This window comes from Oryzias latipes, chromosome 5 (genome assembly GCF_002234675.1).
Source record: "Oryzias latipes chromosome 5, ASM223467v1".
In the NCBI taxonomy this organism is placed as follows: Eukaryota; Metazoa; Chordata; class Actinopteri; order Beloniformes; family Adrianichthyidae; genus Oryzias; species Oryzias latipes.
In genome coordinates, this window is record NC_019863.2 from 6,877,941 (window position 1) to 6,905,174 (window position 27,234).

General features: G+C 43.1%; 2 protein-coding genes across 4 annotated transcripts in view; one reads left to right on the forward strand and one right to left on the reverse strand.

The window, feature by feature from the left end:
* The window catches only part of ripor3 (RIPOR family member 3), a 49,514-nt gene extending 44,701 nt beyond the window's left edge, over nucleotides 1–4,813 (reverse strand). Inside the window, exon 1 of one of the 2 annotated variants that reach the window (XM_023954825.1) lies at nucleotides 4,638–4,813. The gene's annotated coding sequence lies outside the window, so the exon portion shown is untranslated. The remainder of the gene's footprint in view (nucleotides 1–4,637) is intronic. The other variant, XM_023954824.1, reaches the window with a different exon arrangement.
* Nucleotides 4,814–15,136: 10,323 nt separating this feature from the next.
* Nucleotides 15,137–27,234, forward strand: part of LOC101174417 (chromodomain-helicase-DNA-binding protein 6) — an 82,415-nt gene continuing 70,317 nt past the window's right edge. For both annotated transcript variants that reach the window (XM_023954827.1, XM_023954828.1), the window contains exon 1: nucleotides 15,137–15,244. The gene's annotated coding sequence lies outside the window, so the exon portion shown is untranslated. The remainder of the gene's footprint in view (nucleotides 15,245–27,234) is intronic.

Consider the following 27,234-nt stretch of genomic DNA (forward strand, 5'->3'; position numbering starts at 1 on the left):
AAGTGAAAGGAGTGAGACACAGAAACCTCAATACCAACAAGCAGAATTAAGATTTAATTAAATGTGGTTTGTTAAACATTACATCAATTTCCTCAAAGACCCTTTTAGTCAATGAATTATTGATAACACTTTTATAACCCCTTTGAAAGTCTATAAATCGCTAGGGGTGTAACGATACGCTAAAATCTCAATTCGGTTCGATTCAGAATTTCACAGGGCTCGGTTCGGTACATTTCGGTTCGGCACTGCCTAACATGAACTGCTATTTTATTGTTATTTATTGTGTGTGTTTGTGTGCGTTTTGCTGCCAGAAACCTGAATTTCTCCCTTGGGAGATTAAGAAAGTTTTTATCTATCTATCTATCTATCTATCTATCTATCTATCTATCTATCTATCTATCTATCTATCTATCTATCTATCTATCTATCTATCTATCTATCTATCTATCTATCTATCTATCTATCTATCTATCTATCTATCTATCTATCTATCTATCTATCTATCTACCTATCTACCTATCTATCTATCTATCTATCTATCTATCTATCTTCTTTATTTTTTCGATACAAAACACTAAGGCAGAAAAAAAAAATACTTGCAAAATGTTTATAACAATAAATAAAATTGACCCATGTAGGTGATCTGCTTCATAAAATAAGAAAAACTATTATCTGCCAGGAACCAAAAACTTTGGTTAATTAACACTGGCCTGAAACAAAAACATTTTAACTTGCACATTTCTTTTCCTTGTAGACCCGATTGTTACAGTCAGGTGATGCCATTTTAAGTTTGTTAACAGATTATATGTGTTACCTGTGGAATACGCTATCTTTGTGTAACAATGTCAACACACATCATTCGACTTATCCAATTGTCTTTCTCCTTCATGGATGCTGACAACAAAGCCAAAGTGTTCCCACACAGGAGAGCGTAAGAAGATGAGGGTGGGGGGGGTCCTCATCTCTGGCCTCACGTCAGCATTAGCCATATGTTGACATGCTTACTGTCCGTCACCTAATAGCGTCTCAAAGAAAACTCACAGCTAACATTACTTCCACCTCGGCGCAAGTTAATAATGTGGCAATCTGGGCGACCGCCTATGGCCACTAAGACTCATGGGAAGTGTGAAATCTTGTGTGTTGAATCCTTCAGCAGAGCTATGAAGAGAAGTGAGGTTCATCATGTTGCGCTCTTTGTGTGTGTTCATAATAAATAGGTTTATTTATTTATTTTTTTTTTTTTTTAACTTGTCCTGTCCAACAGCTGGGCAGGCAGATGACAACTGAGGGCCTAATAAATAGGTTTTAATGCCAGAAAGGAGATGGAGCAATTCTCTCAATTCAATGCATTTCTCTGTCTACTCTCTCTCTGGGACCGTTTGAGGGCATGTGGAGTCTTCCTCTCTACTCTTTGCAGATGATGTTGTCCTGTTGGCTTCATCAAGCCAGTACCTACAGCAGGCATTGGGGGCAAATTGCGGCAGAGTGTGTAACGCAGGGGTCGGGAACCTTTTTGGCCAAGAGAGCCATAAACGCCACATATTTTTAAATGTAATTTCGAAAGAGCCATACAATAATGTAGTGTCCCTTTCCCACACTGAGGCACGGAGACTTAACCTCTTTTAAGGTTCTTTATTCTGGTTACTGTAGACCACAACAAACGCCGTACAATTAATTCAGCAACTCCTGAATCTCTCCTGTCGACACGAGACGAGAGAGAGCGCTTCTACCAACTTTATATTCCCCCCTCCAGCTCCAGCCCTCCCATTTCCCTTATTCGGCCCATAGCTGAACCCCATTGGTCCAAACTACCTAACAACCACCTGAGCGACAGAACTGAGAGCCAATCAGATCTCTGCTTGATGCGGTCAATGAACTCCAGAACTTTTAACGCGGCCCAACAGCCAAGTTAAACTCAGTCCGCGACAATATGTTTAAAACTAAATATACAAGTGAATGCGTGCATTTGATGTAATTTCAACATTTTTAAAGTACAATAAGTCTGTGGATTCTTTTTTAATAACATTGTTATTCTGTTGCTAATAAATGATGAGTATTTCTCGTGGTAGTTTTGCTGATGGTCCAGTCTGGTTGATACGTGGTGAGTTTCTGCTTCATGCAGGCGTTGAGACTTTAAACGTGATCGTAGGTCTGAATGTCCTGTAGATGTGAGACAGACTGATCACATGCAGACGGGGAGCCAAACACACACTCACACGCTACAGTGAGTGACGGGCAGCGGGTTTTAGGTTTTTACAATCCCTGCGCGATTCACCTGCTGCCTGTCCCCACAACACCTCACCCCCACCCTCTGCTTTCTCCCTCACACCTCCTGTCCCCGCAACTCCGCGCTCTTTCTCAGAGACGGGAGCGCGCACTTTTAGGCACGGCAATTCACAGGTTTCCAGCTGGTACAAACTCTGTGAAATTATAGATAATTGTAAACTTATAGCGCTGGCGCAGATTTTTCTCTCCAAGCACCGCTACTACTGCGCGCCTCTGGCATCGCATCGCGCCCGAGAAGGACTGGACTAATGATAAAAAAAAGTATAATTAAAGATTTGTCTGCGAGCCACATGTGACCATCAAAAGAGCCATATATGGCTCGCGAGCCATAGGTTCCCGACCCCTGGTGTAACGGCTGGAATGAGGGTCAGCATCGCTAAGTCTGAGGCCATGGTACTTGACTTGAGAAAGGTAGTCTGCCCTCTCTGTGGGTGGAGTGCTCCTGCCCCAGGTGGAAGAGTTTAAAAATGTTTGAGTCTTGTTCAAGAGTGAAGGAAGATCGGAATGTAAGATCAACAGGCGAATTGGAGCAGTGTCTGCATTATGTCACTGTTCCAGTCCCTTGTTATGAAGAGAGAGCTGAGCAAGCAATTTATAAATTACCGGACAATCTTCATTCAAATACTCATGTTTGATCATGAGCTCTGGGTCATGACCGAAAGAATGAGGTCCCGAATACAAGTGGGGTGGCTGAGGGCTTTTAAGAGACAGGGGGAGGAGCTCAGTCACCCGCAGAGAGCTCGGATTAGAGTCGCTGTTCCTCCTCATAAAGAGGAACCAGTTGAGGTGGCTCGGACATTTAGTCCAGATGCAGCCTGGACGCCTCCCTGGGGAGGTGTTCCAGGCATGTCCCACTGGGAAGATCCAGGACACGCTGGAGAGACTACGTATGTTAACTGGGATGGCTGGATGGATGGATTTTTTTCCGGCAGTTCATTATTTGGAGCAGCACTCACAGAAGGGGGTTTATGAAACTAACACTGCCTGCAATAGCCAAACCTTCCTCCAACAAGAGATGAGTACAAAGGCTGGACAGGATGGCGAAACAGGTCAAATATGCCAAGATTCAACTTTGAGACATCACCCGGAATAATGGATGGAGAGATGGATGGATAGTTAGACTTTTCCTTGGAACTGGCTGCTGGAGCATGTGTAGCCAAAGGCTATGTGTCAATGTAGCTTCATAGTGGAAGTTTTTGACGAAGAAAATTATAGACCAAACTCAATTTTTTAAATGGCATAACCTGCAGACTTTGTGACTGACAGGTACCTTGATGGCCCAATCTAGGTCACTTTAGCATTTACAAAGATGTTCTTTAAATGGGAAGCAGGATAGCAGCTGTTTTGTTTCGACATATCTGAAAAGCAGGGACAAATTGGAACCAGATTAAACACAAACAGCAGTGGCTTTCCTGGAGAATAAGGAGAAAGAGACCACAAAACCAGATGCATCATTTTCACTTTTTGAAATCCGTTGCATTTGCCAGAGGCAAACGTTTTCTCCACAAGGGCAATCACATATCTAGTGTTGCAGTATTGAATCTTCTGAATAAGTTAGGAAAGTTAGGATCATGAAACCAGTTGTGATAACCCTTACTGTTATGCATGTATAAATAACTGCCCCACTATCTTCTGAGGGACAAATGAACTCTTGCCACAGCCACAATTAGATGAATTAACTCCCAAATTCAAGCAAGTTTTTGGTACAACTATAGATTTGAGCCCAAGACTTCCCAATCTCAGACTTTTTCACCAGGTTGTTGAGCAGGACATTGACCTTACACTAATTTCATATGATGTGCAGAACACAGACCTCAGAGTTTCTCCAAACCCATGAAACTAAACACCAAGAATATGATGGAAGGGAAAGAAAAAGCGGCTTGTTGTGTTGATGTTTTTTCTGGCAGCTCGTCATTTTGAGCTGCACTCACAGAAGGGGTTCATGAGAAACTGACTCTGCCTCTGATAGCCAAACCTTCCTCCAACAAGAGAGGAGGACAAAGAAAAAAACAGGTCAGATATGCCTAGATTCAATTTCAAGACATCACCTGGATGAATTAGAATCTTCATCAACATCTTTTTTCTGTGAATATTTCAGTATGATCCATGAAATGTCCTCACACTCCCACAGAGTAGACAGAGGTTTCTGTTCAAATGTTAAAATTCTTTTTCACATATTTCACAGTAAATCTCTATTAACTATCCATGGACTGTCACACAGACAAGGTAAGTGAATTGAATTTGCAAATGCTTTTGACAGTCTGAGTTGCCATGATTGCTAGCTCTTTAGGAACTGCAGCTTACTTTCAAAATTAGTTATTCCACACACTGTACAAGAAAAGAAAACGTACCTTAGAGTACAAAGTGTAAGAAACTGCCAACTTTCACTTCATGTCCACAGCAACTGCTCCGCCTGAAGACCCAGCTCGACCCTTTTCATGTGTTTGTGCGTTAGTGTGTGTCAGTGGGCTTGGCACTCGTCTGTTCGGTCCTGATAGTGTCTGGCAGCAGCCGTGCCGATCACAGCTGTTCCACAGAAATGTCCTCTTCCTCTGGGTCCCCCTCACTGCTTCTCCACTCCCCTTTTCTGCAGCTCTCCTCCTCTTTCACTCATTCTAACTTGTATGCTTTGTTTTGCCTGTCATATTTAGTTTAGACACTTAAGGCTTTGTTTTAACTTTATACTTACCTTTTCTGTGGTTTTCTGCATTGTTTTAATTCCACTTCAAAATTTCACATTTTATTGTTTTCCAAACCATCTCACTCAAATACCGTTCTTAAGTCTCTGATATCTCCACATATTTATTTCCTTTGGTGGTTTCATTAGATTTCCCTGTTCACCTCTTATTTAATTTTTTCTGTGATTTGTAAACAAAAAGCTTCATCCCCCTCCCCTAACTTCTGTCCTGCCCCTCCCCCACTCAGCTCAGCAAGTATCAAGTTTGTCTGTAGAGAGCTGGTCTCCAGCCCACGTCCACCGTTCATCTGCTGCTTGATGGCCTATTTGAGAGATGACCATGCACTAAATAGACACGTTTGGACTTAATTTGTGGTGAGAAGTAAACGTAAAACAAGAGAAAAAGACGAAGTGAATTAGGGACAACCTGGAGTGATAAAATGGGGGGGAAAAAAAGGTCTTTTGGTGTTAGTGTTTCTCTACTTTTGATGTTTTTGTGTTTGAGCACAGGAGTGTGACCCAGACCGACTCAGACCAATCACTGTCATCTGCTCCAACATGGCGATGTCAGTATCAGGGAAAAATTGCAACTGAATTGACTTCTTTGCGCTGAAGCTGGGGGAAGGGATTTTCTGTGGGTGATGTCACACTTGCTTTGTCCAGTTCTCATATACAGTCAATGGCTGTAAGCTGCGGGAGAGAGTTTAGACAAAGGGACGATGTGGCTTACTCCGCACCAACAGTCCTGCCCACAACTCAGAGGTGAATTTTGAACAAACTCCTGCCGCTCTGCAGAAACTTTGTGCCAGAAAACGACACAGGCTTTTGGGTTTTGGCAAAAAACGGCTTAATCATAATTAAAAGACCACTGGGAATGTTTTGAAAACAGATCAGAAGATTACTGGAGCGGAACTTTAAAATTAAATTGTTGAATGGCCACGAGCAAACACATGCAATTTGCTTTATGAAGACCCAACTAGAGTTCTACCTTAAGTCTGAGGACTAGAGAAAAGAGTGACGGCAAAAACAAGAACCTGGAGGACAAAAGGTGAATGGGTAAAAAGTACACAAGATATGCAAAAAGCTAATCATTACTTATACAGTTACTGACCATTTTATTAGGTCTACCTTGCTAGTACCAACTTGGACTCTCTTTAGCCTTCAGAACTGCCGTAATCCTTGGTGACATCGATTCAGCTAGGTATTGGAAACATTTCTCAGTGAGTTTGGTCTATGATAACATGATAGAATCATGCAGTTGCAGATTTGTTGGCTGTACATCCAAGATGCCAATATCCCGTTCCACCACATCCCGAAGGTGATGTGTTGGGTTGAGATCTGGTGACTGTGGAGGCCATTTGAGTCCAGAGAACTCATTGTCATGTTCAAGAAACCAGTTTGAGATGACATGACATGACATGGCGCCTTATCCTGCTGGAAGTACACATTAGAAGATTAGTACACTGTGTTTATAAAGGGATGGACATGGTCAGCAACACAACTCAGGTAGTCTGTGGCATTGGAACCATGCTAATTTGGTACAAAGGGGCCCAAAGTGTGCCAAGAGAATATCCCCCACACCATTACACCACCACCACCAGCCTGAACTGTTGACACAAGGCAGGGTGGATTCATGCTTTCATGTTGCTGACGCTAAATTCTGACCCATCCGAATGTGGCAGCAGAAATGGAGACTCATCAGACCAGACAGCGTCTTTCTTATCTTCTATTTTCCAGTTTTGGTGAGCCTGTGTGAATTGTAGCCTCAGTTTTCTGTTCTTAGCTGACAGAAGAGGCACCCAGTGTGGTCTTCTGCTACTGTAGCCCATCTGCCTCCAGGTTGGACATGTTGTTGCATGTTGCTGACATGTGATTGGCTGATTAGAAATTTCACACCTCCAACCCCTATGGAGATAAACATTGGGCGGCTGAGCACAGAAAGAGCTACTACATGGAAATGCTAATAGTTGGGACCTCTTCCTATGGGAGTAGATGCATAACCAGCCAAGTGTGGCATCCCAGGGAGGAACCCAGACTGACCACAGAGTGACATCTGTGTTATTTACAGTAAAAACAAAAATGGTGGTTGGAAAAAGGAATTTTTGCCAAATTTATTTTTTTTAATTTTGAACTTGACTTGACAAGGCCAGCTTAGTGGCCTTGTGGTAAAGTGTCTGCCATGTGACTGGAAGATCATGGGTTCAAATCCAGGCCAAGTTGTACCAAAGACTCTAAAAATGGGACCCAGAGCCTCCCTGCTTGACACTCAGTATTCAGGGGTTGGATTGGGGGGTTGAACCACCAAATGGTTCCCGAGCACAGCTGTGTCTGCAGCTCAACGCCCCAAGGGATGGGTCAAATGCGGAGAACAAATTTCAAACATGGGTGTGTGACAGCTAGTGGGACTTAGCTTTTACTGTAAATCTTTAGTGTCTGGTCTGCCTTCTCCAGCAATCGCCCTCAAGACCTGCAACTTTTCATCCGTCTATTTATTGCTCTGCCTAACCAGCCCGGATTTAGCCAGTTCCACCATTGGGTGCAGGTAGAACATCAGGGGGTGCAAGTCTGGGTGTGCTGAGAGTTTGGTGGGTTATCCCTCTGATGCCCTAAAATAATCAGAAAACCATGCTCATATCAGTTAATCTGTCTATGTATCTTCTCCTTTGATATTTTCGATATGTCTTAAATTTTATGTTGAAACCTCTTACTGACACTGTCCTCTGCATTTGAGACCAGAACTTTTTTGTTTGTTTTTCTTTTTATTTGTTATTACTTTTCTTTCTTTAGATTGTGAATTTTTGCGGCCCATCCCAGATGGGGGACAGTCGCTGCATTTTGGGGGGCCTTGCCCCCCCCCCCCCCCCCTTTCCCTTGTCTATATCCGGCCTTGCTGCTTGAGCAGATGTTTTCTATCTCTCTGCAGTTCTCCAGCCTGATCATTTGAATATTGATCAACTGTACTTTCCTGTTTCTGCTTTTGACTCAGATCTCCCCTGGAATTGCCTTCTCATATTACCTGCCTGGACTGTGTTTGGGGAGGAGCTCTGATTCTGAATTGAACTGTATTCAAGCCTGTTGACTTCAGTGTTTGAACTGTCGGAGGGGAAAATCTTCTGCTTATACTAGAACTCACTACCCCTGAAAGACTGCTGCATTTCGGTGTCCCCCTTGCACAGAGACACAGGGGGTCTCCTCAGTGCTGTCTCTCGTCTATATACAGTAGGGGATCTGGTCCGATTCCTTCCAGACTATTCTTCTGCCTGTGTATCATTCTGAAAAGACTTTGTCCCTGAAATCTAGGTGTTTTTTGTTTGTTTGTTTGTTGTTGTTTTTTTGCATTTTGGGGATTCAATTCTTTCTAATAAGCTGACAGATATTAGAGAGGTCGGACAGCACCAAATATCCGTTGTGAGCTCCTTTTGTTTCCTTTGGTGACAGACAGACTGACTGTGGATCATGATGTTTGCAGATGACATTGTGATCTGTAGTGAGAGCATGATGCAGGTCCGTGAACATCTTGAGAGGTGGGGGTTTGCTCTGAAAAGAAGTGGATTGAGCAGAGGTGGAGAAGGTTGATGACTTTAACTTCTTTGGGTCAACAGTCCAGAACAACTGACAGTGGGAAAGAGGTTGAGAGGTATGTGTAAGCAGGTTGGAGCAGGTGGGGGAAGATTTCTGGAGTCATGTGTTGAGTAAAGAGTGTCATCAAAAATGAAAGTAAAGGAGTAGAAAACTGGTGTGAGCAGCCATGTTGTTGGTTTAGAGCAGGAGTGTTAGACATAATCAGTCTGTATGGGCATTTAACCAAAACCTGTCCTTCTGATGGTGTTACAGTTGTGTACTTGACTTGTTTCACATCCAATACCTTATAAATTCTGAATTCTTGGAAAGGCATGTGGAAGGTTTGACCAGAGGTGGGGCCAAGTCATTGTTTTGCAAATCCCAAGTCAAAGCAGGCAAGTCCCAAGTAAAGACAATCAAGTCTTAATTCACCTCCGAGTCATTAAATGTTTCAAGTTCTTCCAAAGACAGTCATTTTATTCATACAGACTATGTATGCTCTTAGGAACTGGATTTCTTTATCAGTTTACCACGTTTGCAATTGTGGTAACCCGGAGATGGAAGAGAACCAGGCAAAAGTCTGGATATTAAATCCCATCACTACAGACCAGTGATGTGCAGTTAAGTTTGTGGCTGATGAGACTATTTATTTACCAACCACTGACTGCGTTTCATTTCTCATATCAGCATCTTTATGTAAACATTGCAGATACATATTGGACCAATGCATAGATCAGTTTGACTCCCAGCAACCTCAGCACATAGTTTCTGGATGCCACACACCTCACTTTCATTTGCAATCACTGACGGTAAACGAAGACACTGTACTGAGCCTCACTCAGTGCAAGGTATTGTTTGTGCCAGTCTGCCTACATTACAGAGCGTTATCTACAAACTTGATCTTCTGACCCTGTTTTGTCTCTGAATCCGTTTGCCTGCCGCCTGCCCCGAATCTCACCTGGATCCTGACTTCTCCCGTTTCTTCTCTGATGCTCCCATGATCATTATTGACCCCTGCCTGCCTGACTCTGATTTAACTTTGTGGACTTTTAGCTGTGCAAATAAACCTGCTGCATTTGGATCCAGCCGTCTGCCTGTTCTGTTACAAAAAAGATTTGTCTTTGTCTTGAATGCAAAATTTCCGGTTAACTTACTGTCATGCGGTATATTGAGCACCCTGTGATTTAGCAAGTTCTCCCACTTAAAAAACATGGAGGGGTCTAAAATTTTCTCTGAAGAAATATTCAGAAATCACGTTGTACAATTTAAAAAAAATTATTTGTATATTACTGTGACAAATAAGTATTTGATCACTTGAGTTAAAGAACTTTAATATTTGGTACAGAAGCCTTTGTTAACAATTACAGAGGTCAAACGGTTCCTGTAGTTCTTCACTAGGTTTCTACACACTGCAGCAATTTTGGCCCACTCCTCCATACAGATCTCTATTGATAACACATAAGTATTTGATCACTTGATTATCAGATAGATTTCTGACCAGCAAAGACCTGCTGTTCTGCTTTTAAATGGTCCAACTCCACTCTGCTCATGATTTTACATTAGTGGCACCTGTTTGAGGTCGTTAGCATGCATAAAGGCACCTGTGCACCCCACAATCAGTCAGAGTCTACCAACATGGGCAAAACCAAAGAGCTGTCAAAAGACACAAGAGACAAAATTGTAGACCTTTACAAAGCTGGCAGTGGCTACGGGGCAATTGCCAAGCAGCTTGGTGAGAAAAGAACAACTGTTGGAGCAATTGTCAGAAAATGGAAGAGGCTAATGATGACTGTCAATATCCCTCGGACTGGGACCCCTCGCAAGCTTTCACCTCGTGGGGTAGCGATGATGCTAAGGAAGGTGAAGAATCAGCCCAGGGCTACTCGGGAGGAGCTGGTCAATGACCTGAAGAGAGCTGGGACCACTGTTTCCAAGGCTACTATAAGTAATACATAAAAACGTCATGGTTTAATTGCACGTATCGCACGGAAGGTTCCCCTGTTGAAGTCAGCCCATGTCAAGGCCCGTTTGAAGTTTGCCAATGACCATCTTGATGATCCAGAGGAGTCATGGGAGAAAATCTTGTGGTCAGATGAGACCAAAATAGAACGTTTTGGTCTTAACTCCATTCGGCGTGTTTGGAGGAGAAAGAAGGAGGAGCATCATCCCAAGAGCACCATACCTACAGTGAAGCACGGGGGTGGAAGCATCATGCTCTGGGGGTGTTTTTCTGCACAGGGGACAGGACGACTGCACTGTATTAAGGAGAGGATGAACGGGCTCTGTATTGTGAGATATTGGCCAAAAACCTCCTTACTTCAGTCAGAGCGTTGAAGATGGGTCGTGGCTGGGTCTTTCAGCATGACAATGACCCGAAGCACACAACCAAGAAAAACCAAGGACTGGCTCCGTAAGAAGCATATCAAGGTTCTGGAGTGTTCTAGCCAGTCTCCAGACCTAAATCCAATAGAGAATCTTCAGAGGGAGCTGAAACTCCGTATTGCTCAGCGACAGGCCCGAACCCTGACAGATCTAGAGAAGATCTGTATGGAGGAGTGGGCCAAAATTTCTGCAGTGTGTAGAAACCTAGTGAAGTATTACAGGAACCGTTTGACCTCTGTAATTGTTAACAAATGCTTCTGTACCAAATATTAAAGTTGTTTAACTCAAGTGATCAAATACTTATTTGTCACAGTGTGGCGGGGTCCCGCCGAGAAAAGATGCAGAGGAGCCAAGGTGAGGAGGTTCTGTCTTTATTCAGGACACAAGTTGTTTCACGCAGGGCCGCACCAGCACATGGCACCTCTGTCTCACTCCTCCATTACTCCCTGTGATGCTCCCTTTTGAATAGTGAGCCCCTCCCATTGGGCGTGGCTCTTAATTATCCTCCAGGTGGCATCACAGGAATCAATTTTATACATAAAATAAATAAATACACCAACAATAAAACACGGTGTGGCCCCCCCTCGTCATCTGATGGTGCCACACCGTCACACACAGTAATATACAAATAAATTTTTTAAAAAACCGTACAACGGGATTTCTGAATATTTCTTCAGATTCTGTATGTCACTTTGGAAATGCACCTATGATGAAAATTTTAGAGCCCTCCATGCCGCAGACACCCCTCCATAAGTGGAGGGGTGTCTGGTCAGTGCTAAATCACTATATATATATATATATATATATATATATATATATATATATATATATATATATATATATATATATATATATATATATATATATAAACACAAAGTCAGGACCATAAATATTTGGACATTCTGATTTAGTTTCTGTGCATTACCACAGTGAATTTTTATTAAAACAACTCAGTTGCCATTGAAGTGCAGACTTTCAGCTTTTATTCCATGGGTTGAACAAAAAGATTGCATTAAAAAATGTGAAAAACTAAAGCATTATTTAAACACAATCCCTTCATTTCTTGGCTCGTAAGTAATTGGACAAATGAAATAACTGAAAACAAAATGGTCATTACTAATATTTGGTTGAAAACCCTTTCTTGGCAATGACAGCCTGAGATTGTCCTCATGGACATCACCAGATGCTGGGTTTTCTCCTTCTAAATGCTCTGCTAGGCCTTTACTGCAGCGGCTTTGAGTTACTGTTTGTTTGTGGGCCTTTCTGTCTGAAGTTTAGTCTTCAACAAGTGAAATGCTCAACTGGGTTAAGATCAGGTGACTGACTTGGCCATTCAAGAATATTTCACTTCTTTGCTTTAAAAACTCCTGAGTTGCTTAGGCTCCATGTTTTGGGTCGTTGTCCATCATAACATCTGAATCAGGAGAATAAAAGTCCTGGATGGTGGAAAGACCCCTTGCTGCCTCACATTGTTCAGTCGGGATCTGATTTCCAAGTCCAGGAGTTTATCTTCCATAACTCTTTGTTTGGATTCCAGCGCGCTCACCGTAGGCCGTAAGCTGGCGACATCATCTTCTGCACGTGACGTGCGCTGTTCCACTTGCGGCATTCGTTCAGTAAACTCACTCATTTCTTTTTTTGTGTCTCCTATTGCGGTCCCTATTCCATCAAAACGAGTTTTGAACTCATCTTTCAGAGCTACAATGGCAGCCAGGATCTCATGAGCTTGGATCTCTTCAGGTCCGGGTTCTGTTCTCCCTTACCTTGTTCAGCCATGTTGTCAGCCTCGTTAACTCTTTGGGATCTGCTCCGAATTTGAAAGTTCGTCAGCTTTGACTGTTGTTGGTATCTAGCGTTGATTTGTTACCTCTTGGCATTCCTTTTGTGTTCTCAAACCTCTTTAACCAGGTTTTGGGGTAAACTGGAGTGTTTTAGCAGGATTTAAGTGTTGCGATAGCAGAGCAGTGAGTAATGCATCTGTTCAGGTGGCCCCCATAACCGGCAGTCGATTTTGATTCATTTTGAAAGATCTGATCCACTGATCTAAAATTGATCCAGTATTTAGCTAAAACTTGCACCAGAGTGACTCAGAGTTAATTACCTGGTACCTAACAGGGCAGGTGAAGTTTTCCAGATTTCTTGGAGTTCTTCAAGATAATCAAGTGTTGTTGTTGAGTCTCTGTAATCCTTTTATCTGCATGTTCTGTACACTGCAAACTATTTTTGGTTGTTAACCTTATAACTTTTATACAGATATAACGATTTCCAACAAGAACTAGATGGACAGATTGCCATCACATTGCAATGTTATTGGTTGGATTGTTGGTCAAACCAACATGGACCTAATGTGATTGGGGCTACATCTGAGTTCCCTCTGTTCTCACTAACTACTAAAAAAACTACACAGTAAGGGATTCTCTAGTGCCCTGGATTGACGACTAAATAGCAAATATGACATCAACTTCAAGAAGAGAAAATATAATAAATACGAGCATTTTACAATGAATATTTATGAATTCACTGTGTTCTGATGAACGCATTGATGGTTTATTAAAAAATTAATTTAAACACTGGTCTATATTTGTCAACCTAGTGAGCATCGATGCACACTGGTTTTTCGAAACCTCAGGGAACATTCTAGGGCACTCGATTTTGGAATTGTAGATTCCACTACAAAAAGGAGAGCGCCCTGTCTAGTGTACTAATGAGTAGTGAAGGAACTCGGACAAAGCTCGGATGTTGTGCTGACAGATGCACACACAAAGACAGAGAGACCGCAGCATGATTTATTTCAACATACTTTTTCCATCTTTGGATTTTGGGGAAAATAGGAAAGTCTTTCCGAGTCAGAGGGCTAAAGTCTGAGTCAAGTCACGCTGCACTGATGTGAAGGTCCAAGCCAAGTCTAAAGTTGTCAGGTTCATGACTCAAGTCCAAGTAGTGTGACTTGGGGGTGACATAGCAAAGCAGTTTAGGAATGGAGACAGATAGAATAACGAGAATAAAAACTTTTGATATTTAAAGCAAATAAGACTCAAATGAATGTGCAGGTTTGACTGTTTGCAATATTGTGGATTTTACTGAGATCTTCTTCATCAGGAGGTCACTTCATCTGCACAAGATGAAGGTGGTTAGGGACAGGTAGGTAGCTGCAGCAGAGACCGTCTTGCACAGGAACAGACAAAAACAACAAAATAAACTAAAACAAACAGAGGCAAAGTAAACCGGTAGATGATGATGCAGACGTTAACAAACGAAACCCAGCAGTGAATCAAACTGCAACTGAAAGCTTGGCATGTCCACAGGAAGAAAAGCTCGCTGCCGTTTTCTTTCTGCACGCTGGGACTCCCGGAGGACGCTCTAACATTTTACTACAGAGGGACGGAGGCATCTGTTCAAACATAAAGAAACAGGCGCGTTTGACTGTGAGATAGCGATAGCAGGAGCTCTGAACGCTCCCAGCAGCTGAAGCCGAGCCGAACCTCCAGGAAACGTGGCCGGATCTGCAACAGACGTGGATCGTCATGTTTCCTCTTCTCCAGCCTTCAAGCCTGGCGGTGATGGGGGAGTAGACCGCGCCATGATTGGTGGATGCAGGCAGCAAAGGAGAGACGTAAATCTCCTCATTTTGTGGCGTTGGGTCGGGGTTTAAAATGGAACCCCCCCCTCCCCGATGACAGCAGCTGGAGACTGGCGGTCTGCGCGCTGGGAAGGCGGGATCTCCCGCAGGTGTGCGGTAAGAACATTCACGCAGGTCCTGAAAGAAAGAAAGAAAGGAGACCATTTTCCCCCCGGTGCGTTGGCTGCGGCAGATCAGACAAACTAAAGAAGCTCGTGCGCTTGCTTGACAGCTGCAGGGCCAATGGAAATGCGCGTGGAGCCAGCTGCGCTGCGCTGCCGCAGCCAATGGAAACATGGGAACCGCGGAACCGAAGCTGGATCCCAAACGCAGCTCGGCCGGCAGCAGCAGCATCCCCCGCCGTCCCCGCTGCTGCCGAACGTCCCTCAAAGGGAGCTGGGGGATACCGGCCGCGGCGGGAGCTGGCTGTGGATGCGGGATGCACCGACCCTCGAAGGCGCGCGGGACTCCGGCATCCCGCTGAATGGAGTGTGCGGAATGAGTCTGTCCCACTCCTTCTTCCTCCTCCCTCCCTCCTCCTAGTCCGCCCCTCCCCATCCCTCTCCTCTTTCCCCTCCCTCCGCTGCCTGCTAATTTTTTATGCATTTTTCTAAACTGTCATGGCGTTTTCGTGTCCTTGGAAATAAAAAGCGCCAGTGTCTTTTCGGGCTCACCGGGGGATGTCTCGCCGGTGAGAGCGTCCGTCCTGACCGGAGCAGGTGAGCTTTCCGCCGGCTGAGGCTTTTCGCGGCAGAGATGACCCTGGGAAGGAGTTTTAGAGGCAGTCCGCACGTGCGAGGAGACGGCTGTTAAAATCTGTTTACAACAGCGATGCGCTGAAATGACACAGCTAGCAAAGTCAGTTAGCGCCGCAGCTACGGGCGCGCGCGCGGAAGAGGACACGGTGTCTCCCTTTCCCTTGTTCGGCGCGTGACAAACGCTTTTCACGCCGCGGCTGCCCCGTAACTCGCCGGGAAGTTCTTTTCTCAGCCTGCAGGGCTCGTGCTAATCCAGTGGTTTCATGCTAGCAATGCTAGCTCCTGTGTGTGTGTGCTAGCATTCATTCTAACCGCAGAGGCTCCTCTAAAGCCACGTCGTTAGCCCTCCAGCCGTTACATATTTGGAGACGCAGCGGCCAGGTGTGGGGACACGGCTCACGGCTGTGAACCTCTCAGGTTGGGGTCCTTGTCCAGCTTCACCTGACCAGGTGCAACGACCATGGCTGCAGACAAAGGCTCCCTTAGCTAACCCACACCTCAGCCAGCTGACTTCTGTTCTGGATAGGTACAGCGAGTGTCAGGACCCCCCCATCACTGTCAGACTGTCTGCACACCTGACGTGTCCTCCAGAGTGCGTCAGGTTCACGTTGGGGATGGGCTGCAGGGCTTTTATCAAACTGCTTCAGTTGTCAAGGCTACCTAGCTGCAGTGTTGCAGCATTGAATCAGCAGGTGGGATCCAGCGCTGCCTGATTTGCTCCCTGTTGTGTTTAGTATATGCCTCCTGGCGCATGTTGTCCCCACAGCCTGCAGGGTTAGGCCGCATGTCTTCTGACTGGGGTGGTGGTGGGGGTTTGAAGGCTCCAATCTACTGGCCTACTTGTTTGCCCAGTGTGACACTGTCTGCAGAGCACCTGAAGAAACTCCTGCCATGTTTGGCTTCCTCTGTGAAGCAAACAACGGAACCAAAGCGGCGTGCATGTGTTTGATCATATGGCTCACTACGCCCTCCTTTACTGGAATAATGAACACAGAGGGTGATGCCCTGCAGGGTTGTGCCCAAACCAAGGAGGGGGTGTGTCTATTTATAGTGAAAACACAAGCATCATAGATCCATATAACTTAGACATTTGTCTATCTGTCTCATTGACTGGATATAATATTAATAATACATTTATTTTAGTAGGTGCCTTTCTCTGTATTCAAGGTCACCAAGCAAGGATGAAAGCACAAATTTAAAATATGTTAAAAGTTAAAATAAGTTAAAAGTGGAAATAGACGGATGCATCGCTGTCAGGAAGAGAAGGCTAGTCTGAAAAGATGAGTTTTGAGGCTGGGGATGAAGAGAGGGAGTGAGTCCATGATCTGGAGGTCAGGGGGAGAGAGTTCCAGAGTTGTGGGGCAGAGCGACTGCATGCCCTGCTCCCCATGGCGATGAGGGGGGCAGAGGGGATAACAAGTCGAGGGGAGGACGAAGATCTGAGGGAGTGGGTCTATGAGAACTGGAGCGAGTCAGTTTGACGTCACCCATAGAAAATGACTTCCTTCTGGTTTCAACAAAGTGAAATCAATTCAGACACCATTTTTTTTGTGTGTGTGTGTGTGATACAGATGCAGCAGTAAGCAGTGATTGGACTGAGTTGGTTAGTCATCGTTTCTATGGCAACCACTCTCACCACTCAAGAGTGAGCTTGTTGGAAACTTGAAAGCAGGCTACACAAAATCTGTGGATCAAACATTTGGAATGTTGGACATGGGGTCCAGCAAGCACCACTTACTTTTTATTGGTCAGTTTATAACTTGAATAACTTTCATTAAAAAGCAAGAAGTTGTTAAATAAAATGTATCAGAGCAAGAAGAGTTCTTCTGACCAATAGAATGACTGACTAACAGCTGTTTATTTCTCTAAAGAAGTCAATGGGATTTTGGCTTCTTGGAGCCAGTGAATATTTCCTGTTTGGAACGCCAGGGGGGAGGGGTCACTCAGTTCAGCTGTTTATATATACAGTCATAGTCGTTCGTCCTTCCTTCTACCATTCTTGATTCACATTGCTTGGAAACAGATGTTTTAGGGTTAGTCACCAAACTAGTCCATAAATCAAGAATAATTGCCACTCGAGTGTCTGATGGAGGCAGACAGGAAGGCTAACTCTGCTGCCCTGTCTTCTGACATAAAATGTTCAGGTTTGTTGTGTCCCTCCGGATTATGCAGGTGAAGTCACAGTAACGGCTGAAGTGCATTTTTCACATTCCTGCATTTTTACGTCAGACAGCCCATCAAATGACATTTGTGCTGTGGGTAGTTTTGGACAAATCCAACAAGTGTCCAGATGTTTGTGTTCAGAGCATTGTTTTAACATTCACTCTACTTTTCCTGCCTCCTTCATCCTTCATCCCTCACACTTCATCAGCAGCTCAGTGCAGCTCATTTGGTGGCAGATGAGCTTGTCAATACAGTAATCTAGCTGTAGACCTGTTCGTACCATGTCAACTCTGATTCTGCAGATACGTTTTGAAAGTGAAACTCCCAACGCTCTATAAAGACATGGACCTGTGTGGGGAAGATTTCTGTTGTAGAACAAAGTTTGTAAACAAAACCATGTGACTAAAGATCTAAAGATTCAGTCATTGGCCAGGAATAAAGAGTGCAGGGCAGAGCAACGAGAGAAAGAATAATTGAAGTTTTACGCTTTGCAATCCTTGTCGGGATAGTTTCCTGATTCCAACTTTATGTTTCACTGACATACATAGATATCTGGCAGCTCCATAATATACGAGATGATCTTCTAAACGTTATTTTATTATTGAAATGGTTATTATGAAGCACCTGTTCGCTCATGATTTTAATCCGTGTGGTCAGTGCTTTTTTTGTGGAAGAACGGAGCCGGAAGAAGCCAAGGTTAGGTGAAGCTCGTTCACCTAGAGCTGTGGGACGGATCGCAGTCCAAAGTCTCCCACATGTAACAAAGCATCCTCCCTTCCCCTCAAACACAAAGCTATAAGTCCGGCTGCTCTGCTCAGAGACACGGTCGCTCGGTCCACCGGTTCACTTGACTAATTAAGTGCAGGAGCGGACTACTTCTTTTCATTCATCATCCATTCATTCATCTTCTTTACTGTTTATTCCCTTTCGGGGTCACGGGGTTGCCGGAGCCTATCCCGCCCACTTGGGCGAAAGGAAGGGATGCCCTGGACTGGTCGCCAGTCTGTCGCAGATAATAATTATATAATGTTAATTATATAATAATGAAGATATCATCGTCCATCCCGATGTTTTACTGTAAACACAGTCAACTGCCAATTTAAGGCACATCGCCCAACCCTATAACAGGCTGAGGTTTTGGTTATACAGTAAACCCGTGTTTTTCGCGGGGGGTTACGTTCCGAAAAGAACCCGTGATAGGCAAAATCCGTGAAGTAGAAACCCTAATTTATTTTACAATTATTATACAATTAAATACTCTTATACATTGAAAAGAAAGAACAAACCATTTTACAGGCTCAAGCATTTGTTTCACAAATAAAAGTACTTTGGAAACGTTTTTTTCAACAAATAACTTCTGTACTGCACTGTAATAGAATTTGAATCATCAATGTGAACAGAAAGCTTCAAATTGCGGAGATTAGCACGGCCCACCGCAACCAGAGTAATTGGATTAAACGGGAGAAAATGTAAAATGATTATGAGAAAAATACAAAGTACAGTAGGACAAATAGTGACTCAGGTGTATTTCACTGCTGTTCAGACTGAGATGCTGCATCCTGATTCCACTCTGCAGTGTTTTCTTCTTTTGAAGCCCACGGTGCAGGTGTGTTTGTTCGGGAGAAGAACATAGTGATTGGCAGTTGTTGTCGCTCTTTTTCTATGGGTTTTAGAGAAACTCGTAATTGCAAGATGATTTGCACGTGCGTAATGTAAATTTGGCAAGCTGTTTTACGTACTTGAACATATTAAACTGCAACGTTATTGACGCACAGGTAGAGAAGTAGTGGAGTGACCTTATAGCCAATCAGAATGCAGAACACAATGCAAATCCGTGAAGTAGCGAAACCGTGAATAGTAAACCGTGTTTTAGCAAGGGATCACTGTATACTGCCTTATGTTTAAAAGAAAAATTTTTAAATGTTGACATTTTCTAATTAAAGTTCTATGTGACTATCGACCTGCGTGTAATCCCAGCAATGTTCTGACCCAGGTAGGACAACGATGGAGAATTATGAGGACATTGAAGTTCCTGAAGAAAATAGTAGGTTGAACGGCACCTGGGCAGATATGTTTGCTTTCAACAACTTAACCAGTATGATTCATATGTAATGAGGAATTGGCCAACAACAAAGTTTCAAATGTGGCAAAACATTCCAGAATAAACATGCAAGTTGTTTGTTGACAAAAATCTATTAAAGAAGTTGATTAACCGCTAGTTAATTAGGACATTTGCTAGTTTTGTGGCCTCTCGGGAAATAGTTCTCATCGGAACCCATTAAATGACAGAGGATACAAAAAAAATGAGCATCTCTTCACCAACTTCAAAAAGAAGTAAAATGATGACATTCACTGGAAATGTCTGGTTTTCCAAAAGATGTTTTAATTTCTGTGGGAAATGGCTCTTTGAGTGGTAAAGCTTGCCGACCCCGGATCTGTATCAACACCAGGTACAACATTTTTTACTTTGGTACGATGCAGGCATGCTACAAGGCGGTTATCGAGGAGACGATGGCTAAGAAGGTACACTGAAAAGTGTTTATGACATATAGATTGTTGGGAAAACGGTGTGAAGCAATGTGGATCACATTAAAAGTTGTTTTAATGAGCCGGCATTCATCCAACCACATTTCAGTTGCTGTGTCTCATCGTCATTGTTGCCTCCTTTCTACTCTGTTTACGTCCCTTAATGCCCAGTTACGGTGGCCATTTTGATCCAGGTTTTCCGCTCCAAGCACCGAACCTATTCCGACTGAGGAATGTCAGAGCGAACCAGAGCACAGTCTGATGGGGAAATGAACCATGACTACCTCCGGTAGAGCGGAGAGCGGTACCTGGTGCCGGACCAGTGTCCGCTTGAATGTATTTAGACCGAAAATTTGTTCTGGATTGTTGGTGAAAACAAACTCTGGTTTACTTTAAGCGAACCAAATGTGTTCAGTATGAATACACCTTAAGTTGTACATGGATCTATTTGTTTATAAATGAATCATCAGAATGGAGCGGGGCAGGGAGTTCTTGGCCCACTGATTGTAGTTTGTACGTAAAAACGTCATGCTTTTTTCATCTGCTCCTGATTCATCGGAATTTAAATAAAGAATTACTTAGAAACGTGAATGACCTGCGAGAGCTGGGACCAAAGTAACAGAGGTTACCATCAGTAACACACTACGCTGCCAGGGACTCAAATCCCAAAGTGCCAGACGTGTTCCCCTGCTAAAGCCAGTACACATACAGGCCCGTCCAAAGTTTGCTAGAGAGCATTTGGATGATCCAGAAGAGTATTGGGAGAATGTCCTGTGGTCAGATGAAACCAAAATAGAACATTTGGCAAGAATTCTGCTTGGGTGTTTGGAGGAGAAAGAATGCTGAATTGCATACAAAGAGCACCACACCTACTGTAAAGCATGGGGGTAGAAATATCATAGTTTGGGGCTGTTTTTCAGTAAAGGGACCAGGACGATCCGTGCCAAGGAAAGAATGAATGGGGCCATGTATCATCAGATTTTGAGTAAAAACCTTCCTCAGACTCAGCAAGGGCGTTGAAGATGAAAGGTGGCTGGGTCTTTCAGTATGACAAAAATCCAAAACACAGGAAGGAGTGGCTTTGTAAGAAGCATTTTAAGGTCCTGGAGTGGCGTAGCAAGTCTCCAGATCTCAACCCTATAGAAAATCCTTGGAGGGAGTTGAAAGTCTGTAGCTGCGTTTACATGGACAAAAGTAATCGGAAAGAACGCCTGATATGAAGAAAAAAAAATGTGTCATGTAAACACGCCCGATCAGACTCGTTCGGATCCAAATTTCTTTCCGATCGAGATAGGTGTTTTATGTCGATTGTTGATCCGATCGTTGTTCATGTGAATGGTTCATTCCGATCGTGCGTCACTTCTGCTCTGGTTTAACGTCATGCATAGACGGTGTTTCGCTCCAGAGAAAGCTTTGGAGCTCAAACAGGTCCGACCAGCTGCTCTGTGGAGGCCCGATGCGAAGCGCCACCTCGCACCCCCCCCCCTTACACCTACTTCGTGCCCCGTGACATCTGGACCCTGGGCGGTCCGGGCTCGGGTGCCGGTGGACTGAGCGAACCGTGTCTCTGAGCAGAGCAGTCGGACTTATAACTTTGTGTTTGAGGGGAGGGAGGATGCTTTGTTACGTGTGCGTTTCGTTGTTTTGTTATGTGTGGGAGACTTCGGACTACAATCCGTCCTGCCGCTCTGGGTTAGCGGCTGCGAGACTCAGGGGAACCGTGTGTCCGAGCAGAGCTCGGACTTCCAGCTCACACACCAGGCGTTGGGGTGGTGTGTGAGCTTTTCAAAGCAGAAATGTCGCTCAGTCCTCAGAAACCATTCAAACAATCACGTGGATTTGTGTTTCTAGTCGTGTCCCGACAAAATAAAGGCTGATGTGATTCCCACATATTTACGTGCAGCCAAGATGCAGATTGCGGAATTTCCCGCATGGATTTTATGTTCATCAAACAAGGCTAATTTTGTTATCGAGTGTTAGCCTTCTCATAACCCTGGCTTTTCAACACTACTGCGCATTCCCAAATGATTTATTCAGACCGAAAGTGTGACCCACGTGAAGGTTTGTTCTAATCGGAAAAAGTTTTTCTGATCCCATGTACACGGTTGAATTTTAATCCGACCATTGATCTGATCAAGATATTTTGCGCATTTAACCACGGCTTGTGTTGCCCAGAGACAGCCCCAAACCATCACTGCTCTAGAGGAGATCTGCGTGAAGGAATGGGCCAAAATACCAGCAACAGTTTGTGACACCTTGTGAAGACTTACGGAAAACGTTTGACTGCCGTCATTGCAAACAAAGGGTATATTACAAAGTAAATAGTTGAACTTACTTATTTTCCACCATAATTTGCAAATCAATTCTTTAAAAATCAGACAATGTTATTTTCTGGATTTTTTTAAAAACCCATTTTGTTTCTCATAGTTGAAATATACCTATGATGAAATTTACAGGCTTCTCTCATCTTTTTAAGTGTGAGATCTTGCACAATTGGTAGCTAAATGAATACTTTTTTGCCCCACCGAATTGCTAACCTTACAAAACTGTTTCAGTGCACCTCCCGCTCAAACTGCTGCTGTATTCCGCTACGCTTCATGACAGTAAAATGTTGTGATCCATTCATGATATATAGACTTCTACTAGGACATTTATTTGAAATAATACGCTTGTAATATACAGCGCTGATCAAAATAATGAACATATTGAATATCCAATCATGACGGGATACAACATCCGATACTAATCGTGTCTGAAACTACGTAATCGGGCTTGATTTCTGATCACGTGATCGGATTGGGACATCCCTAGTAAAAAACAAAATTTACACAGAACTATCTTTTCAGTATTACTTTTCAGTATTTAGTTATTTTGTTGTCTTGTGATTTTACGCATGATTATTACCATAATAACCAATTTTAATATTTCTTATTTTATGATGTTTAATTTATTTTTGATTTTATCAATATGTTTACTTTTTATGACAATTTTTCCCCCGTTTTAATTTCTAGAACCTCTTCAATTGGATCCTCTTTTTCTGGGTCTGTTTCTGCTCAGCCACTGTAGCTCTAGATGGGGACCTGCATCGCCCCCTTGCTGTGGTGAGGCTGGCCCCCCTCTATGTTGCTGCACTTCACTGGCTAAGCAGTTACACCAGGGGCCTGTTTCAGAAAGGAGGTTAAATGTAAACTCTGAGTGCGTTAACCCTGAAATCAGGGAAACCCTGGGTTTTCCGTTTCAGAATGGGAGGTTTGTTAAACCAAAGAAAGCAGAGTAAGTCAAACCCGTTTCTGAAAGAGAGGTAACTTATACTCGGAGTCAGTGTCCATGGTTACTTATGCTGTGAACCTAACCTGGTCAGGAGCAGGTTTTATTCTCTAGACTCAAGGTTTCTGCCGGTCCCCTCCCCTTTTTAAAGACAAAGCGGTATTTTTCGCTTTAACCTTCATTGCCCATATGTCCGTCACACAGAGACAAGTGACAAGAATGGCTTGTCCTTTTTTGGAGGACCCAATAGACGAGGAGGCTGCATCAATTCGTAGAGAATTACATTTATGTCGTGCGAGGATTTTGAGACCTAGACTCTATTTTTTGTCATTTCCCCATACGTTTTTGTTTGAGCGTTACCGTTTTTCGTTGCAGTCAATTACATATATACAATGAAAACAACATTAGATATGTATTGCTATGTAAATGTTTCATATCTCAAATATTGTCAAGAAAGCCTACATCCATGACATGCTCAAATTTGACCTGATTGAATTATGTTTTTATACTTAATTTTTAGCTGCTGCCATGTTCTTTTAATTCCTGCAGGATTGCATCTACGTGAAAATGAAATCAGGGACATTGAATTAGATTAATGTAACAATTACTTTTTGGAAACAAAATTTCCTAGCACTGCTTAATTTCTTAATCCCATTTAAACCTATACCACTTGATCAATACAAGGGTAGACAAGAGTTCACTTTTAAAAAAACAATTGAATGTTTTAATATTAAACTGACCAACGTTTGCAAGAGGGGAAGGTCAACAAAAAAGTCCTCTAAACATTACCGACGTTAAATGCATTTTTCCCCCCCGATTGGTTCTGTACACTATGCAGCATTTCATGCAATTACACCAGGAATAACACTTCAAAAGTACACCTAAATATCTCCATTTTTATTTCACACCTTACGCTATTTAAAAAGTTATTACAGCCAATATTTTATAACAATGATTTAAATGCAAACTTAGGCATTAACTTGAGCAGCTATGTTTTCCCACGCTAACTGTCTTTGTTTTGCAGATGCAGCGGTGTTGCTTTTCTTCTGGAATATGTGCTCATATTCACTGTAACTCTGCAGCAGCACGTCAAGTTCAGCTGGCGAAAATACGCAGACCTCTTTTTTTCCACGGTTGCCATGGTGACTCGTAATATCTGCGCTCCATTTATAATGGCTTCCCATAGTCGCGGTGCTCACGCTCACCTCCGAATCAGTCCACTCAGAATTGATTGACCTAACTCCGATCAGCTTCTCTGAAACAGAAAACTCAGAGTTGTTAATCTCTCGATTGACCAACTCAGAGTTCAAGTTTAACCTCAGAGTTGGTTGAACCTCCTTTCTGAAACAGGCCCCAGACGAAGAGGTCTCAACTAGTGTTTCTACTTGCCAACATTTTCCGTGCTCAGCCTGTTTATCTACATTGGTTCAGGGGGTGGGAGGTGTAAGAGGGGGTTGGGGGTTTTGTGTGGGAAAGGGAGGGGGGGGTCCATTTTTAAATTAATCTGCTTGTTTTATATTATTTATTTTTGTATACAACACTTTGTGTTATGAAGTATGAAAACGATTGATTGTGTGAGTGTCTGTTTATGTGCATGTATGTGTGCGTACGTATATATGTGTACGTTTGCATGAGCGTCAGCCTTATGTGTGAGCGAGCGAATGCTGGTCTGTGATGAATCATTACATTGTCTTTGGAGTGCTTGACTTTCACCCTAAGATAGCAGAGATAAGCTGCAGCTTCCCCACAATCTGGATGCAGCAAGTATGGAATATGGATTTGTGCTGGTGAATATTTGTTAACGAAAAAAAGAAGTTGTGATGCTGAGATGCTAAATGCGGCTGCAGAAAAAGCTCTAGGAAGTTCATATTTGGCTAAATGTGATTCAGTGCCATCAGGTTAACAGGTGAATCGCCATTTCGTAAACAGAAGAACACGCCCTTAAAACTAGTCAACTCCCATTTACCTACAGCAAGATGTTAATGCCAGAATGTGCAGCACGTCATGTGACCATCAAAAACTGTCAACAACTACTTTACAAGAGGAAGATGTTAGCTTATGGTTAGATTGTTGTATTTTTAAACTCAAAAAAGATCCAAATGTGTTTCATAATAAAATCATCTGCTTCAATTGTAGCTAGGTCACTGTAGCGTTCCATCAAGGTTATATAAAGTCGGCTGGACTTTAAATATGTAGTTGTAGAGCTAGATAAGTTAGTTCTTCTCTGAGTTCTGGTAAATCACCTGTCCGACCTGGGGGAGGATCCCTCCTTCATGTGGGCACCCCTGAGGTTTCTTCGTTTTTTCCGGAATCCATTTTTTTTTAGGAGTTTTTCCTTACCGCGAAGGGGGGTCTAAGGGGAGGGATGCCAGTTTAGTTTAGTCAGTTTGTTAGTTCAATTAAGTATTTTCCTATTGAATTCTATGTATTCATGATCCTTTGGATTTTATGTTTAATTTTTCAATTAACTATACGAAGCCCATCGAGACGACTGTTGTTGGGAATTTGGGCTATATAAATAAAATTGAATTGAATTGAAACGGCATTTTTATTAATGAGATATAGAAAACCCCCCATAAAGGAACACATTTATTATAGTGTCAAACATTTTTAAAATATTGGGAAAATATTTGTGTATGTTGTGTTCTTAGTGAAATGGGGTTACCATGAAGTACTGCCTGGTTCAGGACACCGGCTTTAGATTATTACGACTTTCTTGGTCTGACTGACCAAGATCCTTCACAAAGAGCACAACATTGTCTACACACAGAAGGCATGCACTGTTTGCTTTAGGATTTTTCGGAGATTTCTCTAAAGCCTGCTTAAATTACAATTTCATATGCATCTAGGGTTGTGAAGGGTTGTGAAGAGATGAGGACTGGCCTAAGAAACGGGGTACAACAAATGAAACAGCCTGCATTCTGGTTAACACAAGCTGACGCTGTTTTCTGTGATGGGAGCTTTAGGTAGGCCATTCCAGTGCGCACTCTGCAGCTGATCAACCTTTATCTGCACTGATGATAAACAACAAGGGCCTCACAAGACGGATCGAAGGGGCATTGAAGGCTCTTAATGTCAGCCTTTCCAGACCCCTCTTAAGGTTTGGGAAGAGATGAAGAGAAGGCGACTGTCTGGAAAAATGTGAAAAAAGGGAGAAATTTGATGTCAACTTTAGTTACAGGGTACTACAAGGTAATCATGGTACAGTGGTCCCTCATTTATTACAGAAGTTACATTCTTAAAGTGACCTGCAATAGGCAAAGTCAGTTGTCAGCTTTAATCTTTTACAACTAATATTATGTTTAGGGCTTTAAAACTCCTTTCCACACACTTTCTACACTTTTGTAGACACACATGAACATTTTTCTCTCTTGTTTAAACTCTTAAAGGTCAGACGTTTGTGTTAAAGTAAGCCCAGGATTATAGAATGAAAACAAAGATCTGCTTCGCGATTAAAGATTAATGTAAATTTGGCAAACAGAATGAGATTGGTGGGAATGTAAGGGTGCATTGGTGTGTGATTGTGGCCCGACAGACTGGCGACCTGTCCAGGGCGTCCCCTGCCTTCGCCCGCAAGTGGCCGGGATAGGCACCGGCAGCCCAGTGACACCAAAAGGGAAAAAACGGATTTTAAGATGAATGAATGAACAAGATTGATTGACAATACTTTACAGAACGCAAAGCACAGAAAAACAAATAAAAAAAAAATGCAAAATTGCACATAAAGACATCTGCCAAACCACAAAAGGTGAACTTTTGTTTTGGCGAGGGACCACTGTATACTTCTATAGCCCTTTTCTAACTAAAGCGCTTTAACCACCACAGTCACATTCCCCTATGCACACACACATTCACACACTGATGGTGGCTTTACTGCCGTGCACCCAGCTGTTACAATGTGGGGTTCAGTATCTTGTCCAAGGACACTTCAATAGCCAAGGTATTAAAAAATGAAGTGAAAAGTTATACTGCATAAAGTAGCTGGTCACTGTAGT